General features: G+C 50.1%; 1 protein-coding gene across 1 annotated transcript in view; it reads left to right on the top strand.

Moving 5' to 3' along the window:
- The first annotated feature begins 12370 nt into the window (after nucleotides 1-12370).
- ZBTB7C (zinc finger and BTB domain containing 7C) overlaps nucleotides 12371-13793 on the top strand; it is a 319668-nt gene continuing 318245 nt past the window's right edge. Inside the window, exon 1 of the mRNA XM_048502738.1 lies at nucleotides 12371-12498. The gene's annotated coding sequence lies outside the window, so the exon portion shown is untranslated. The remainder of the gene's footprint in view (nucleotides 12499-13793) is intronic.

Genomic DNA, 13793 nt, shown 5'->3' with positions numbered 1-13793 from the left:
AGTGTGGAAACACATCTGGTTCACCAGATAAGCCTCTGCCACTCTGGTGGAGGATTGGGGAATCAAACCCGGTTCTCCAGATTAGAATCCACCTGCTCTTAACCACTATACCACTACACTACGCTGGCTCTCTCTACTATCTGACCCTTTTAACTGGAGATGCTGAGGATTGAACCTGGGACCTTCTGCCTGCAGATGCAGGTGCTCCACAGCCCTTCCAGGGAGATTTTGTTCCCTTTCCATGTGCTCTATGTGAGGTTCATTTTGTTTCTCTTTGTTACTTGACAAAGAAAATTAACCCCCTAATATTTGTGTTCTGAATTGGTTAAGTGATTCCCAGAGAGCATCCTAAAATCTATACTGGCCTTGCAGCAAACTTCCCCCTTTCCTACGTTGTAATTTCAGATACTGATTTTTTCAGCTTGATTCTTTTAGATCACACCAGTTCTTACCTCTGCAAAGACAGTGTGGCTTACTGATTTCTTAGTGCAATTCCAGCCACTAGAGGGGCATCACCTGCCCCACAGCTTGTGTAATGATAGAAGCTTAGGCCCCTTCCGCACATGCAGAATAATGCGCTTTCAATCCACTTTCACAATTGTTTGCAAGTAGATTTTCCTATTTCGCACAGTAAAATTCAGCTGCAAAATGCAAGAAAGTGGACTGAAAGTGCATTATTCTGCATGTGCGGAAGGGGCCATAGAGTTGGAAGGGGCCAATCAGGCCATCTAGTCCAACCCCCTGTTCAATGCATTGTTACCGAAAATGGTGGGAGTCTGTCCCTTTTAGAGTGGGGGAATTAGAGAGAACAGACTCTTGGCTTAGCAAAGGGTTGGGCAACCACGAGATCTTTGTTGCTTATGTATACAAAAGTCAGCTTTTGCAAGAAATCTGCAGGAGAGCAAAATACAGTGGAAACCTCGGTTTTTGCTGGTAATCCGTCCGAAAAGAATCGACAACCAAAACCGATGAAAACCAAGGCAAACTTTTCCATAGGAATCAATATAAATGCAATTAATCCGTTCTAGGCACTCAAAAAAACCCCACACCAACAACACATTTTGGGTGAATAAACATAGTGTTTAATGCAGAAAACAGTAACAAACAATAACACTAGGACCAGCTTCAGAGCCAGTGGACCAATGTCACACCAGAAAGCTGTCCAAAGAGGTCTATTTTTGACACCTCTTTAAGATTTGTCTGAAATGGGGCAAGACATTGTCATTAAACAAGTTGCAGACATACCCTGCAACAGCTTTGTCCAGGTGATTTTTCTCCACAAACCCCTGCACCTTGCTGCAAATGGAAGTGAAAAAAGCCAGAGCCGTCGATGAAACCGGAACAAATTTTTCACTGAAAAAATCGATGAAAACCGAAACTGATAAAAACCGAAGGCAATGAAAACCGAGGTTCCACTATAAAGTTAACAATTTCATTTGGGGATAATAGGGGAACACAAGCACTCAGTAATCAAAGCAGCAGAACTCACACACAGTCCTAGGATATAAGCAGTGTTGAGTGGATAGATTTGGAATAGATGAAGGGAATTGGGGGAATATGGGTTATAATTACCTGATCTTGGAGCGGATTAGCCTGATGAACACACCTGAATGACCCATGCTTAGCTCTGGTAGAAGAAAGAACCCATTGTAGGACAATATCAACAGAGGGGTGCCCAGAGATACTGAACGTGGACTATTGAAAGAGGAGGCTTCTTATAGGGAAAAGGGGACCCTCAGGGTTATGCAGAGTGTCCTTTAATCTTCCAGGACAAAGAGTTGTGCCTTTCCAGAGAAAGACAAGAGACAGACATCAACAATAAGTGTTGAGTTGTTAATCTAATGATTGAGGCATTAGTTTGATGGGCCAAGCTTGGGAATGCCTGAAGGTGGGAAGAAATGATGGAATTACAGTTTCTATAACAATGGTAATGTAAATGAGATGGTCATTAGAGAGAGATTAGTCAGAGGAAGAACTATGGGGTTAATACAATACTGGTAGGAACACTTGGGGCAAATACATGAACAAGTCCTTTGTCTACATGGGATGGATCATCAGTGCTGGAGATAGGAAGTGACAGCTTCCAAGGCAGAGGCACTGTGTCCTCCTAATCTCTTTAAGAAGGGTACGGCCGCTATTTGCAAGGCATATGTGGGTGAGGGCAAGTCCAGACAGGATTTTACTGTGTCCTTGTGGGTACACGAGCCAGTGCAGAGAATGGGCTCCCCGTTTTGACACTGCAGTGCTAGACACCCCAAGGGTTGGCAGGATGGGTAGAGACACCATTCTTAAAACAGACTCCCACGACCCACGCACCATGGGTCAGTATGGTAACAGCATGATCAGCCAGCAGTGGTGGTGAACCTTTGGCACTCCAGATGTTATGGACTACAATTCCCAGCAGCCCCTGCCAGCATGGCCAATTGGTCATGCTGGAAGGTTGGTATTGAAACCAGCAGTTCCTGTATCTGGAGGAGATACCAAAGGTTCACCACCACGGGGCTAGAGAATCCCAGACAAGTGTTTATCCAGCTGCTGCTTAAGGACTGCCAGTGAGCAGGAGTTCACTATCTCCCTAAGCAGATCAAACTGCTCTTCCTGCAATTTCCCCCCTAGTGCCCTAATGTCCCTTTCTTCCCATAATTTAAACCCATTTTTAAGTTCCCTGTCCTCTGCTGCCAACAGGAACGGCCCCCTGCCCTCCTCTAAAAAAAACAAAACAAACAAATAAAATAAATAAAATAAGTGCCCTTCAAATACTTACAGAGAACAATCATGTCCCCCCAAATCCCCTCTTCTCCGGGCTAAACATCCCCACGTCTCTCAGCCTTTCCTCCAGGGCTTGGGTTTGGTCATTAATAAATCCTACACCATGTAACTCTCCCTAGAACAGGGGTCTGCAACCTGCGGCTCTCCAGATGTTCACAGACTACAATTCCCATCAGCCCCTGCCAGCATGGCCAATTGGCCATGGGAATTGTAGTCCATGAACATCTGGAGAGCCGCAGGTTGCAGACCCCTGCCCTAGAAGCTAAAATAACTAAATCGCCACATTTTGGCCACATTTTGAGAAGACAAGACGGACTGGAAAAGATAATCATGCTAGGAAAAGTTGAAGGCAGCAGGAAAAGAAGAAGATCCAACATGAAATGGATTGACTCTATAAGAACATAAGAAGAACATAAGAACAAGCCAGCTGGATCAGACCACAGTCCATCTAGTCCAGCACTCTGCTACTCGCAGTAGCCCACCAGGTGCCTTTGGGAGCTCACATGCAGGATGAGAGAGCAATGACCTTCTGCGGCTGCTGCTCCCGAGCACCTGGTCTGTTAAGGCATTTGCAATCTGAGATCAAGGAGGATCAAGATTGGTAGCCATAAATCGACTTCTCCTCTATAAATCTGTCCAAGCCCCTTTTAAAGCTATCCAGGTGAGTGGCCATCACCACCTCCTATGGCAGCATATTCCAAACACCAATCCCACGTTGCGTGAAGAAGTGTTTCCTTTTATTAGTCCTAATTCTTCCCCCCAGCATTTTCAATGGATGCCCCCTGGTTCTAGTATTGTGAGAAAGAGAGAGAAATTTCTCTCTGTCAACATTTTCTATCCCATGCATAATTTCATAGTCATATCCCCCCTCAGACGTCTCCTCTCCAAACTATAAAGGAAGCCACCACCCTCAGTTTGAAGACCTGAGGCTGAGCAAGGCTGTTAATGAAGATTTTGGAGCTCATAGGGTTGCCAGAAGTCAGAAGTAACTTGATGATATTTAATCCACAAACACATGTCCCATAAGCCCTGACCTGGATGGCCCAGGCAAGACTGGTATCGCCAGATCTCAGAAACTAAGCAGGGCTGGATTGTTAGTCCTTGGATGGGAGATCTCCCAAAGGCTCCAAACCTTTCTGAAAGCATCCGTATTTGAGTTGATTTTTATTCCTCCATTGACTTCTTCGGCCTTTCCCACATAAAGCCATCATTCATAATCTACGGTGGGGCAAAGGGTCAGTGGTGGGATCCAAAAATTTTAGTATCAGGTTCCCATGGTGGTGGGATTCAAACTGCAGTGTAGCGCCAATGGGACTGGGCGGGGCATGATCGGGGTGTGGCCAGGTATTCAAGGGCCGTGGCATTCCTGGGTGGGGCTGAGGCAAGGACACAGCCGCTGCGCCGGTCCTTGGGTGAGAAACGAATGCACGCAGGCGCAGGCTGCCACGCACGCTGGTGCACCTCCTGCTAGACTGCTTCAAATTCTGCACGCTACTGCTGAGGGGCGTAACTAAAGCAAAAATCACGTGGCAAAATCACCAATTAGTAACCCCCTCTTGGCACATACAAATAATTAGTAACCTACTCTCGGGAACCTGTGAGAACCTGCTGGATCCCACCTCTGCAAAGGGTGCAGGGATATGGAATGGTAGGATATATTCCACCCTTGCCAGATCTTGGAGGCTAAGCAGGGTCAGTAAGTGGATGGGAGACGACTAAGGGCCTGCTTTTCATCTGCCTTGAAAGCCCCTTGCTGGGTGGCTGTAAGTCAGATGCTACTCGATACTTTGTACATAAAAGGGTGGGAGATAGAATAATAGGATCATCGAGTTGGAAGAGACTCCAAGGGCCATCAAGTCCAAACCCCTACCATGCGGGAACACACAGTCAAAGTACTCCTGACAGATGGCCATCCAGCCTCCCTTTAAAAACCTCCAAAGAAGGAGACTCCACCACACTCCGAGGTAGTGCATTCCACTGTCGAACAGTCTTGACAGTCAGGAGGTTTTTCCTGATGTTTATGTGGGATCCCTTTTCCTTCACCTTGAACCCATTAGTCCTGGTCCTAGTCTCTGGAGCAGCAGAAAACAAGCTTGCTCCCTCACCAGATACCATCTGACCATTCGATTACAACAATTCTCTCTTAAATTGGGACACAGTGGGAGCATCGTTGACCTTACAAGCAGCTCACTGTATTTTAAGACTGCAAAAAAAGAGAGTTAAAGGTAAAAAAAAGCCAATGAGAATTGTAACTTATCACGGACAGGAGCTGGAAATTAGGGATGGCTGGACCGTATAGTAATAGCAAACTGTGACTTGGGCAATCTAGCAATGCCAGTAAAGGCCTCCAGACTTCGCCTGGCACAGCAATACTTCCAAATAAGAACAAAAATGCCTACACACGAGGACTGAAAAATGCAAAGTTGCCACCATTCCCGTGAAGTCAGTTTTGTTCCCCTGAAGGGATAATTACTGTTGTGACAACGTCACGCCTCCCAAGAGCAAAAACGAGAGATTTCTTTTGGAAATGTTTAGACAGTGAACTTCTTTTGGAAGGGAAGGGCTTGTAGAATAGGCGAGCAGTGCCTTGAGAAAACAAGTCCGTCATCAGCAGCCAAAATTTCTAAGTTCCCTACTGGCAGCAGCGAGGAGGTAAGAGAAGGAAAAAAGCGGCGCGGGGGAAAAACGCTGCTTTCACTGAGCGAGTTTCGAAAGCAGCATTTTTGCGCCACTTCGGGGGGGGGGTGAGCATGGGGACAGTGCAAATAGGCAACTGTGCGAACAGCGCCCCAGGGATGGGTTTTTTACCGTCCCTAGGGCGCTGTTTTCTGCCCATGCAGAAACAGCCTAAGACAGTGGTGGCGAACCTATGGCACGGGTGCCAGAGGTGGCACTCAGAGCCCTCTCTGTAGACACGCGCAAACAGAGTCACCCCCACCTCCCACACACACACACACATCTAGGCTGGCCTGGGCCACTGGGCTCGATTATTAGCATTAAACCTAAGACCTAGTTTTGGGGAAGCAGTGTAGGTAACCCTGTCAAGTGCTGTTAAACCCCACTGATTTTCATGCGAAGAACTGAAGCATGATCCTTTACCTAGGAGTAAGCTCAGTTGCTGGCAATGGGGCTTGCTTCTGAGTAAACCCTCCTAGGGTCGTGAGTCACCTGTTCGAAGCGTTGCATGGCGCTTCAAAGCATAGCCACTGTCTACAAAGCATAGCCACTGACTATGGTGCTTCAAAGCATACCGACCAAGCTTACTCCCGAGTAACGTATGCATTGGTGCCAACCATTTTTTCTAAACTTAAAACCTCAGTATTCAGGTTAAATTGCCGTGTTGGCACTTTGTGATAAATAAGTGGGTTTTGGGTTGCAGTTTGGGCACTCGGTCTCGAAAAGGTTCGCCATCACTGGCCTAAGACTTCAAATTGTCAATGCAGTTTGCTTTTGCCCCACTGTGAATGCACTCTGGCCTCTTCCGCACATGCAGAATAGTGCACTTTCAATCCACTTTGAAGTTGGATTTTACTGTGCAGAATAGCAAAATCCACTTGCAAACAATTGTGAGAGTGGATTGAATGTGCATTATTCTGAATGTGCGGAAAGGGCTTCTGTCATGCAAGTACAAGAAAATAACTCTAGTGCGCATTGGATTCTAACCCCCTGGCCTCATTTTGGATATTGGATTGGATTGTTTTATGGGTTAAGTTGCTTCCAACTTAGGCCGACCGTATGAATGAGCTCCAAAACATCTTCTCCTGGACAGCTTTGCTGGGGTCTTGCAAAATGAGGATCATGATGTTCTTAATGGAGTCAATCTGTCCCATATTCCTCTTTACTGTGAAGAAGAAGAAAAAGAAGAAGAGTTTGGATTTATACCCCACCTTTCTCAAGGAGAAAGGAGGAGACTCAAGGTAGCTTACAAGCTCCTTTCCCTTTCCCTCCCCACAACAGACACCTTGTGAGGTAGATAGGGCTGAGAGAGTTCCAAAGAACTATGACTAGCCCAAGGTCATCCAGCAGGAAGGTAGGAGTACGGAAACACATCTGGTTCACCAGATAAGCCTCAGCCATTCAGGTGGAGGAGTGGGGAATCAAACCCGGTTCTCCAGATTAGAATCCACATGCTCTTAACTACTTAACCATGCTGGCTCTTCACCTTTTCCTAGCATTCTTGTCTTGTCTAGTGAGTCTTGTGTTCTTCCCATGCAATCCACCTGAAGTCTCTGTGAGAAAGGCAGGCTATAAATAAAGAAAAATAAGCATAACAATTTCAGAAAATGGAAACGTCTTGCAGTGAATGGGCCTTGTTCACTATTTGCTACCAATAACTTAAAATAAGCTTACTTGTCAGAAAAAAAATCCCCATATGTTTGTCCATTTTGGTAATTGAAATTCCAACCCGCACCCCTGAAACATTATCAGATATTCTTGGAAAAGATCAAAGTGGTTGAGTTCATTGTTGTAGTGGTACCATTTTCTTCCATGGTGCACTGGGAAGCTGCCCACCTTGCCCAATGGGCATTACGCCCCTGTAAACAATTGTGAGAGTGGATTGAATGTGCATTATTCTGAATGTGGTTGAGTTTCTAAAAAGAAAACACGGTTGTTTCAATTCTTAGTTATTGTGGCAGTTGGCACCATCCCATTTAAAGGGTTTTTCATTCGGGCTAGTGTGTGTGTTTGTGAGTTACTGTTTTAGAAACTGATTCACTGGGTTGAACATCTGTGTGAGCTGTAACACCCCCCCACCCCCCAAACAAGTCTTCTACAGAGCTACAGAAAAGAGCTCCATCTATTCTAAGAAATTGCTGTTTGCCTTTTTCTGTATTCTCCACCACGGTTAGCTTCCCACAGGTTCAGTCCTGTGCCGGTTATTCTGACACTGAGTGATACATTTCCAGACAGAGATCAATTTACAGAACAGGAGAACAAAGTGTTCAGCTGGCACTCCGAAAATCGGCTGGAAGGAGTGAAGAGACTCCTTAGATTGCCTGCTATGCCCTTATTTCAAGGCTGAATAAACAGTCTTAGCCACAGACATGGACCTACCATCAGTTGGGCAGCCAACCTCCAGTTGGTGGCTGGAGACCTCCAGGTTACAGAGACCAATTGCGCTAGAGAAAACTGCTACTTTCACACAGCATTGTACTCTCTGAGGTCCCTCCTCTCCTCAAACCCCGCCCTCCACAGGCTTCTCCCTCAAAACCTCAAGGAATTTCTGAACCCTGCAACAGGAGAGGAATCTTGGGAATTTCTGAGCGAGACCTAGCTGAGCGTCTCTTTTATCTTTTGTTGCTGGTCTTTAAACCTAGGTGCCCCCACAAATTCGATCCAGACGGCTCTTGTTCCTTGGGTCAGAAACAGTGGCCTTGAGTGAACTGAGCTTATCTAGGTGTCCAACTTTGGTGCTTCAGATGGTCATGGAATACAATTCCCATCAGCCCCTGCTGGCATGGCCCAGAGGTGAAGCTACAAGGGGGCCGGGGTGCTCGTTGCATTGGGCACACACCTGGGGGGGGGAGGCACAAAAATTCAGGTTTGTGTTTTGTATTTTTTAGCATTCTTTCAGTTTTTGGCCTGCAGGGGGCGCATTTTTCAGTATTTCCCATCACGGCCCCACAGGTTCAACCAGAGGTGGGATCCAACCAGTTCTCACCACTTCTCTAGAAGTGGTGACTAATTTTTTCTGAGTGCCGAGAAGGGGTTACTAAAGCAACCTCCCTGCTGCCCAATAGGGACTGGAGGGGCGTGTGTGCGGCGGTGCCACTGTTTGAATCCCACCACCATCGGAACCCGTTATTAAAATTTTTGGATCCCATCCCTGGGTTCAACCCTGTGCCAGTTATGCCAATAATTTAAATCAGAACAATAAATAGTTAACATTTACAAAATATTCAAACGTAAGCACCTTTACAAGTGGATAAATTTACCCAGACGAATCGATAAACAAACGGGAAATAATAAAATAAGAGTTCCCACTCAAACCCACCCACCTCCCTTCTCCAAATGGACTAAGGCAAGATCCCTCAAAATTCTAAGATTCCATGGTAGCCAGGTACCACAATTTCACCCATGGGGCGCCGTTAGAAATAGAGTTTGGATTTAGAAGAAGAGTTTGGATTTATATCCCCCCCTTTCTCTCCTGCAGGAGACTCAAAGGGGCTGACAATCTCCTTGCCCTTCCCCTCCTCACAACAAACACCCTGTGAGGTGGGTGGGGCTGAGAGCGCTCCGAGAAGCTGTGACTAGCCCAAGGTCACCCCAGCTGGCGTGTGTGGGAGTGGCCAGGCTAATCTGAGTTCCCCAGATAAGCCTCCACAGCTCAGGCGGCAGAGCTGGGAATCAAACCCGGTTCCCCCAGATTAGATACACGAGCTCTTAACTTCCTACATCACTGTATCACTCAGTGTCAGAACATCGATAGATGCTCCGCACTTGCCACCTGTATGTTTTTCACTGAAAGGTAAGCAAGCAGGAAATTGTGCTGTACACATCATCGGCGATAGCGACATACTTGGGAAGGAAACAGAATGCCTTTGAAACTTGACCTGTGGATCCGGACGGCATGCGTGGGATTCTCCTGCAACTTGACTTGTGTGTTTGCACGCTCACTTACCTGAGTGTGTCTTATTGCCCAAACTGGTATGGTAAAAATATGCACAAGGACAGGCAGGGTTAATGTGCACTAACAACTGCAAAGAGCCAGCATGGTGTAGTGGGGACGGCCTATTGGAGGAGTTCCTTGCAGAGGTTGGTCTGAGGTAGAAGAGCTAGACCAGTGATGGCGAACCTATGGCACGGGTGCCAGAGGTGGCACTCACAGCCCTCTCTGTGGGCACGTGCACACAGAGTTTGTCATGTGGGGGGTGGAAAATATTACACACACACACACACACACACACACACACACACACACACACACACACACACACACACACACACACATCTAGGCTGGCCTGGGCCACTGAGCACAACATGCGCGCACCACGGTGAGCAGGGAGGACTCAGCTGGCGGGCCTGGTGACTGTGCTCCGGGTGGCTGCTGCCCGAAGGCGGGGGGTGCAGAGGAGGCAGAGATGCTAGAGAGGCACAGAGTGGTGTGCGTGGGACTTGCTGGAGGCTAGAGCAGGCTGGCCCCTGCTCGAGCGGGTGGGGCGGAGGAAGAGGGAGCCAACTGTTTTTTTCTAAACTAAAACCTCAGCATTCAGGTTAAATTGCCGTGTTGGCACTTTGCGATAAATAAGTGGGGTTTGGGTTACAATTTGGGCACTCGGTCTCAAAAAGGTTCGCCATCACTGAGGTAGACAGAGGTGGGATCCAGCAGGTTCTCACAGGTTCCCGAGAGTAGGTTACTAATTATTTGTGTGTGCCGAGAGGGGGTGACTAATTGGTGATTTTGCCACGTGATTTTTGCCTTAGTTATGCCCCTCCTTTCAGCAGTAGCGTGCAGAACTTGAAGCAGTCTAGCAGGAGGTCCACTGGCGTGCGTGGCAGCCTGCGCCTGCGTGCATTCGTTTTCTGCCCAAGGACTGGCGCAGCGGCTGCGTCCTTGCCGCAGCCCCGCCCACGGAATGCCCGGCCACGCCCCCGTCGTGCCCCACCCATCCCCATTGGCGCTACGCCACAGTTTGAATCCCACCACCATGGGAACCTGTTACTAAAATTTTTGGATCCCACCACTGGAGCTAGATCTGAATCCAGGAAAAGCACCTTAGAGACCAATCAGATCTTTGAGGTAGTCCTGACCAGGGGAACTTGGACACTCCACAGCTTCTGCCTGGGCAAATCTTGCCGCTCTGGTCCTGGATTCGAATCTTGCTCCCTCTAGCTTTCCTGGGATTCGAACTGAGTCTTTCTCCTTCCCTCCTTCCCGTTTTGGCAAAACTCCGGGCGGAGGACAATGTTTGAAATGGATGGTGGGGCTCAGGGGCATCCTCACCTCACACTCGGGTCCTTGGCTGCACATGTGAATGGGAGAACACGTGCCACTCGGCACTGAAGGGAGAGATCCCCCGTCTCCCTCTGGTGCACGCGCCAGGAAATCTGGCACTTTGCACCACTGTCTCTTTCTGGGTCTAGTTCATGAGTTCAGGAATCGCATGCCAGAAATCCGAAAATGTCCCCGCTGCGTCGGAATCAGCTGAAGGGTGGGAAGAATGAATCATTCAGAAATGGTTGGAATATATATGGGAACAAGTGACATTAGACATTTTTGAAATATTATCAAAGAATAAAACATGGCAAGAAAAACAGAATGAAATAATGAAGATATGGACAAGTTATGAGAATTGGATGAAGGAGACGGGAGTCAAAAGAAGACATATGGATAAGAAGACAACAATGAAGGAACTTACTGCTGTTTCGTTAAAGAAAAGTAAAACATAATATTAGGGGGTGGGTGGGAGGGAAAACAAGGGAAAATGTATTGTTTGGAAATTATATCAGAAAGATGTAAATAGAACGATTCTTTCAAACTATACAATAAAATATTTTTTTTAAAAGGAAGAACGAATCAGAGGAGTTTGGATGTTTACTCTGCTTTTCTGTCCTGTAAGGACGCTCCAAGCGGCTTTCGAGCTCCTTTCCCCTTCCTCTCCCCACAACAGACGCCTTCTGAAGTAGGCGGGTCCGAGATACACTGCGCCTGACTTTGGAGGCTTCACTCGGCGGCTCTCCCCTGGGCCTGAGAAACGCGTCTCTTCTCCTCTCTCCTCCCGGCGAAGGCTGCCGCTTGTTTCGGGGCTGCCGCCCGACCACGCCCCACTAGACTTCGCGCAGCGCGCCTGCTCGCAAACTTGGCAACTCGGGGCCTTGTCGCAAGGAGTTCCCAAGGCGCCCAGTGAGCGCTCCCCCTGCGGCCTTTTCCTGGCCAAGGCACCCTTTCTGCTGCGGCTTCTGTCCAGGGCGTGCGCGGGGAGACCCTGGCTGCCGGCGTCCCCGGGAAGCCTTGGCACGGCCGGAGCGGGGGGGGGGGTGTCTTCTTTGGCACTGCCGGGGGTGGGATCTGGCTTGTCACTGGCGGAGGGGTCTTCCTTGGCACTGCCCGGGAGAATCTCACTTGGCACTGCCGGGTGTCTTCTTTGGCACTGCCGGGGGTGGGATCTGGCTTGTCACTGGCGGAGGGGTCTTCCTTGGCACTGCCCGGGGGGGGGGGGAGAATCTCACTTGGCACTGCCGGGGGTCTTCCTTGGCACTGCCGAGGGGGGGGGGTCTGGCTTGACACTGCCGGGGGGGGTCTTCCTTGGCACTGCCGGAGGGGTCTGGCTTGGCACCATTGTGTGTGTGTGTGTGGGGGGGGAAATGTAAGGCCTTTCCCCTCTGCCCCCCCCCCTCCCCGGGGGAGCTGCCCTCCGGGCTGAGCCGCCCAGCCAAGCGCGCCCGGGGGCGGCGGCGGGAGCGCGGCTGGAGGGAGGGAGAGAGGGTGGGAGGGGGCAGGCTGGAGCCACCGACATCCGGGCCCTCGGCACACGCCGGCCCCCACCCCCTCCCCCCTGCCGCCCGCCCGCCCGCCCGCCCCCGGCCTCGCAGCCCCCTCGCGGCACAGCCAGCCGGAGAGCCACAGAGGCGCGCGGTGGTGGCGGCGGCGGCGGCGGCGGCGGCTGCCCGGGTTGGGCGGCAGGTGGTGGCTGCCTGCTCGGTCCTCCGCCCGCCTGCGGGGCTGCGGCCGCCCCTCGCCCATTGCCGGGGACCAGCCGAGCCGAGCCCAGGGGAGCCGAGCCCCAGGTGAGTGAGTGCCCGCCCGCCCGCCCGCCGCCCTGCGCCTCCGCCTCCGCCGGGCGCTCCTCTTCGCCCGGGTCCCCGAGGGAGGGAGGGAGGGAAGGGAGCCCAGCCCAGCCTCGCCTCGCCGGCCAAGGGCAGCCACCCGCCCGCCCGCCCCGCCGGCAGACAGGTGGTTCCCCCGGCCCCGAGCGGGAAGTTGCGGCCGACAACTTTGGCTCCCGAGCGCTCCTCCCCGCTGCTCCTCCGGCGCCTTTTGTTCCTCGCCGCCGCCGACACGCCGGTCCCTTCGCCGGCCAGCGGGCATCGGCGGCAGCGCTCGGCCGGAGCCGTCCTCGGCAGGGCTGGCTGGGGCACCTGCCTGTGCGGGAAGGCGCGGGCGGGCGGGGGCTAGGAATTGCAGTTTCCCACCAATGAGCAGGAGCTGCAGGGACACGTGTGGGAGCGTTCTGACAGTCAGGCAGTGTCCTGAAAGGTGGGTTGGAGAGAGAGGTGGAAGGGCGTTTGGCCAGATGACCATGGATTTGGACCTGGAGTTCTTTGTCTTCCTTCCTTCCTTCCTTCCTTCCTTCCTTCCTTCCTTCCTTCCTTCCTTCCTTCCTTCCTTCCTTCCTTCCTTCCTTCCTTCCTTCCTTCCTTCCTTCCTTCCTTCCTTCCTTTCTATTCCCTCCTTCCTTCCTATACCTTCCTTTCTATTCCTTCCTTCCTTCTTATTCCCTCCTTCCTTCTCCTTCCGTCCTTTCTTTCTATCCCCTCCTTCCTTTTCCTTCCTTCCTTCCTTCCTTCCTTCCTTCCTTCCTTCCTTCCTTCCTTCCTTCCTTCCTTCCTTCCTTCCTTCCTTCCTTCCTTCCTTCCTTCCTTCCTTCCTTCCTTCCTTCCTTCCTTCCTTCCTTCCTTCCTTCCTTCCTTCCTTCCTTCCTTTCTATTCCCTTCTTTCTTTCTTCCTTCCTTCCCTCCTTCCCTCCTTCCTTCCTTCCTTTTTCTTTCTTCCTTTCTTCCTTTCTTTCTTTCTTCCTTCCTTCCTTCCTTCCTTCCTTCCTTCCTTCCTTCCTTCCTTCCTTCCTTCCTTTCTTTCTTTCTTTCTTTCTTTCTTTCTTTCTTTCTTTCTTTCTTTCTTTCTTTCTTTCTTTCTTTCTTTCTTTCTTTCTTTCTTTCTTTCTTTCTTTCTGTCTGTCTGTCTGTCTGTCTGTCTGTCTGTCTGTCTGTCTTTCCTCCCTCCCTCCCTCCCTCCCTCCCTCCCTCCCTCCCTCCCTCCCTTCCTTCCTTCACTTTTAGTTCCTTTTCTTTCCCTTCTTTTTCCT

Source organism: Sphaerodactylus townsendi, linkage group LG07 (genome assembly GCF_021028975.2).
Source record: "Sphaerodactylus townsendi isolate TG3544 linkage group LG07, MPM_Stown_v2.3, whole genome shotgun sequence".
NCBI lineage: Eukaryota > Metazoa > Chordata > Lepidosauria > Squamata > Sphaerodactylidae > Sphaerodactylus > Sphaerodactylus townsendi.
The sequence above is the reverse complement of the archived record's forward strand: the minus strand, read 5'-3'. Positions and strand labels throughout refer to the sequence as shown.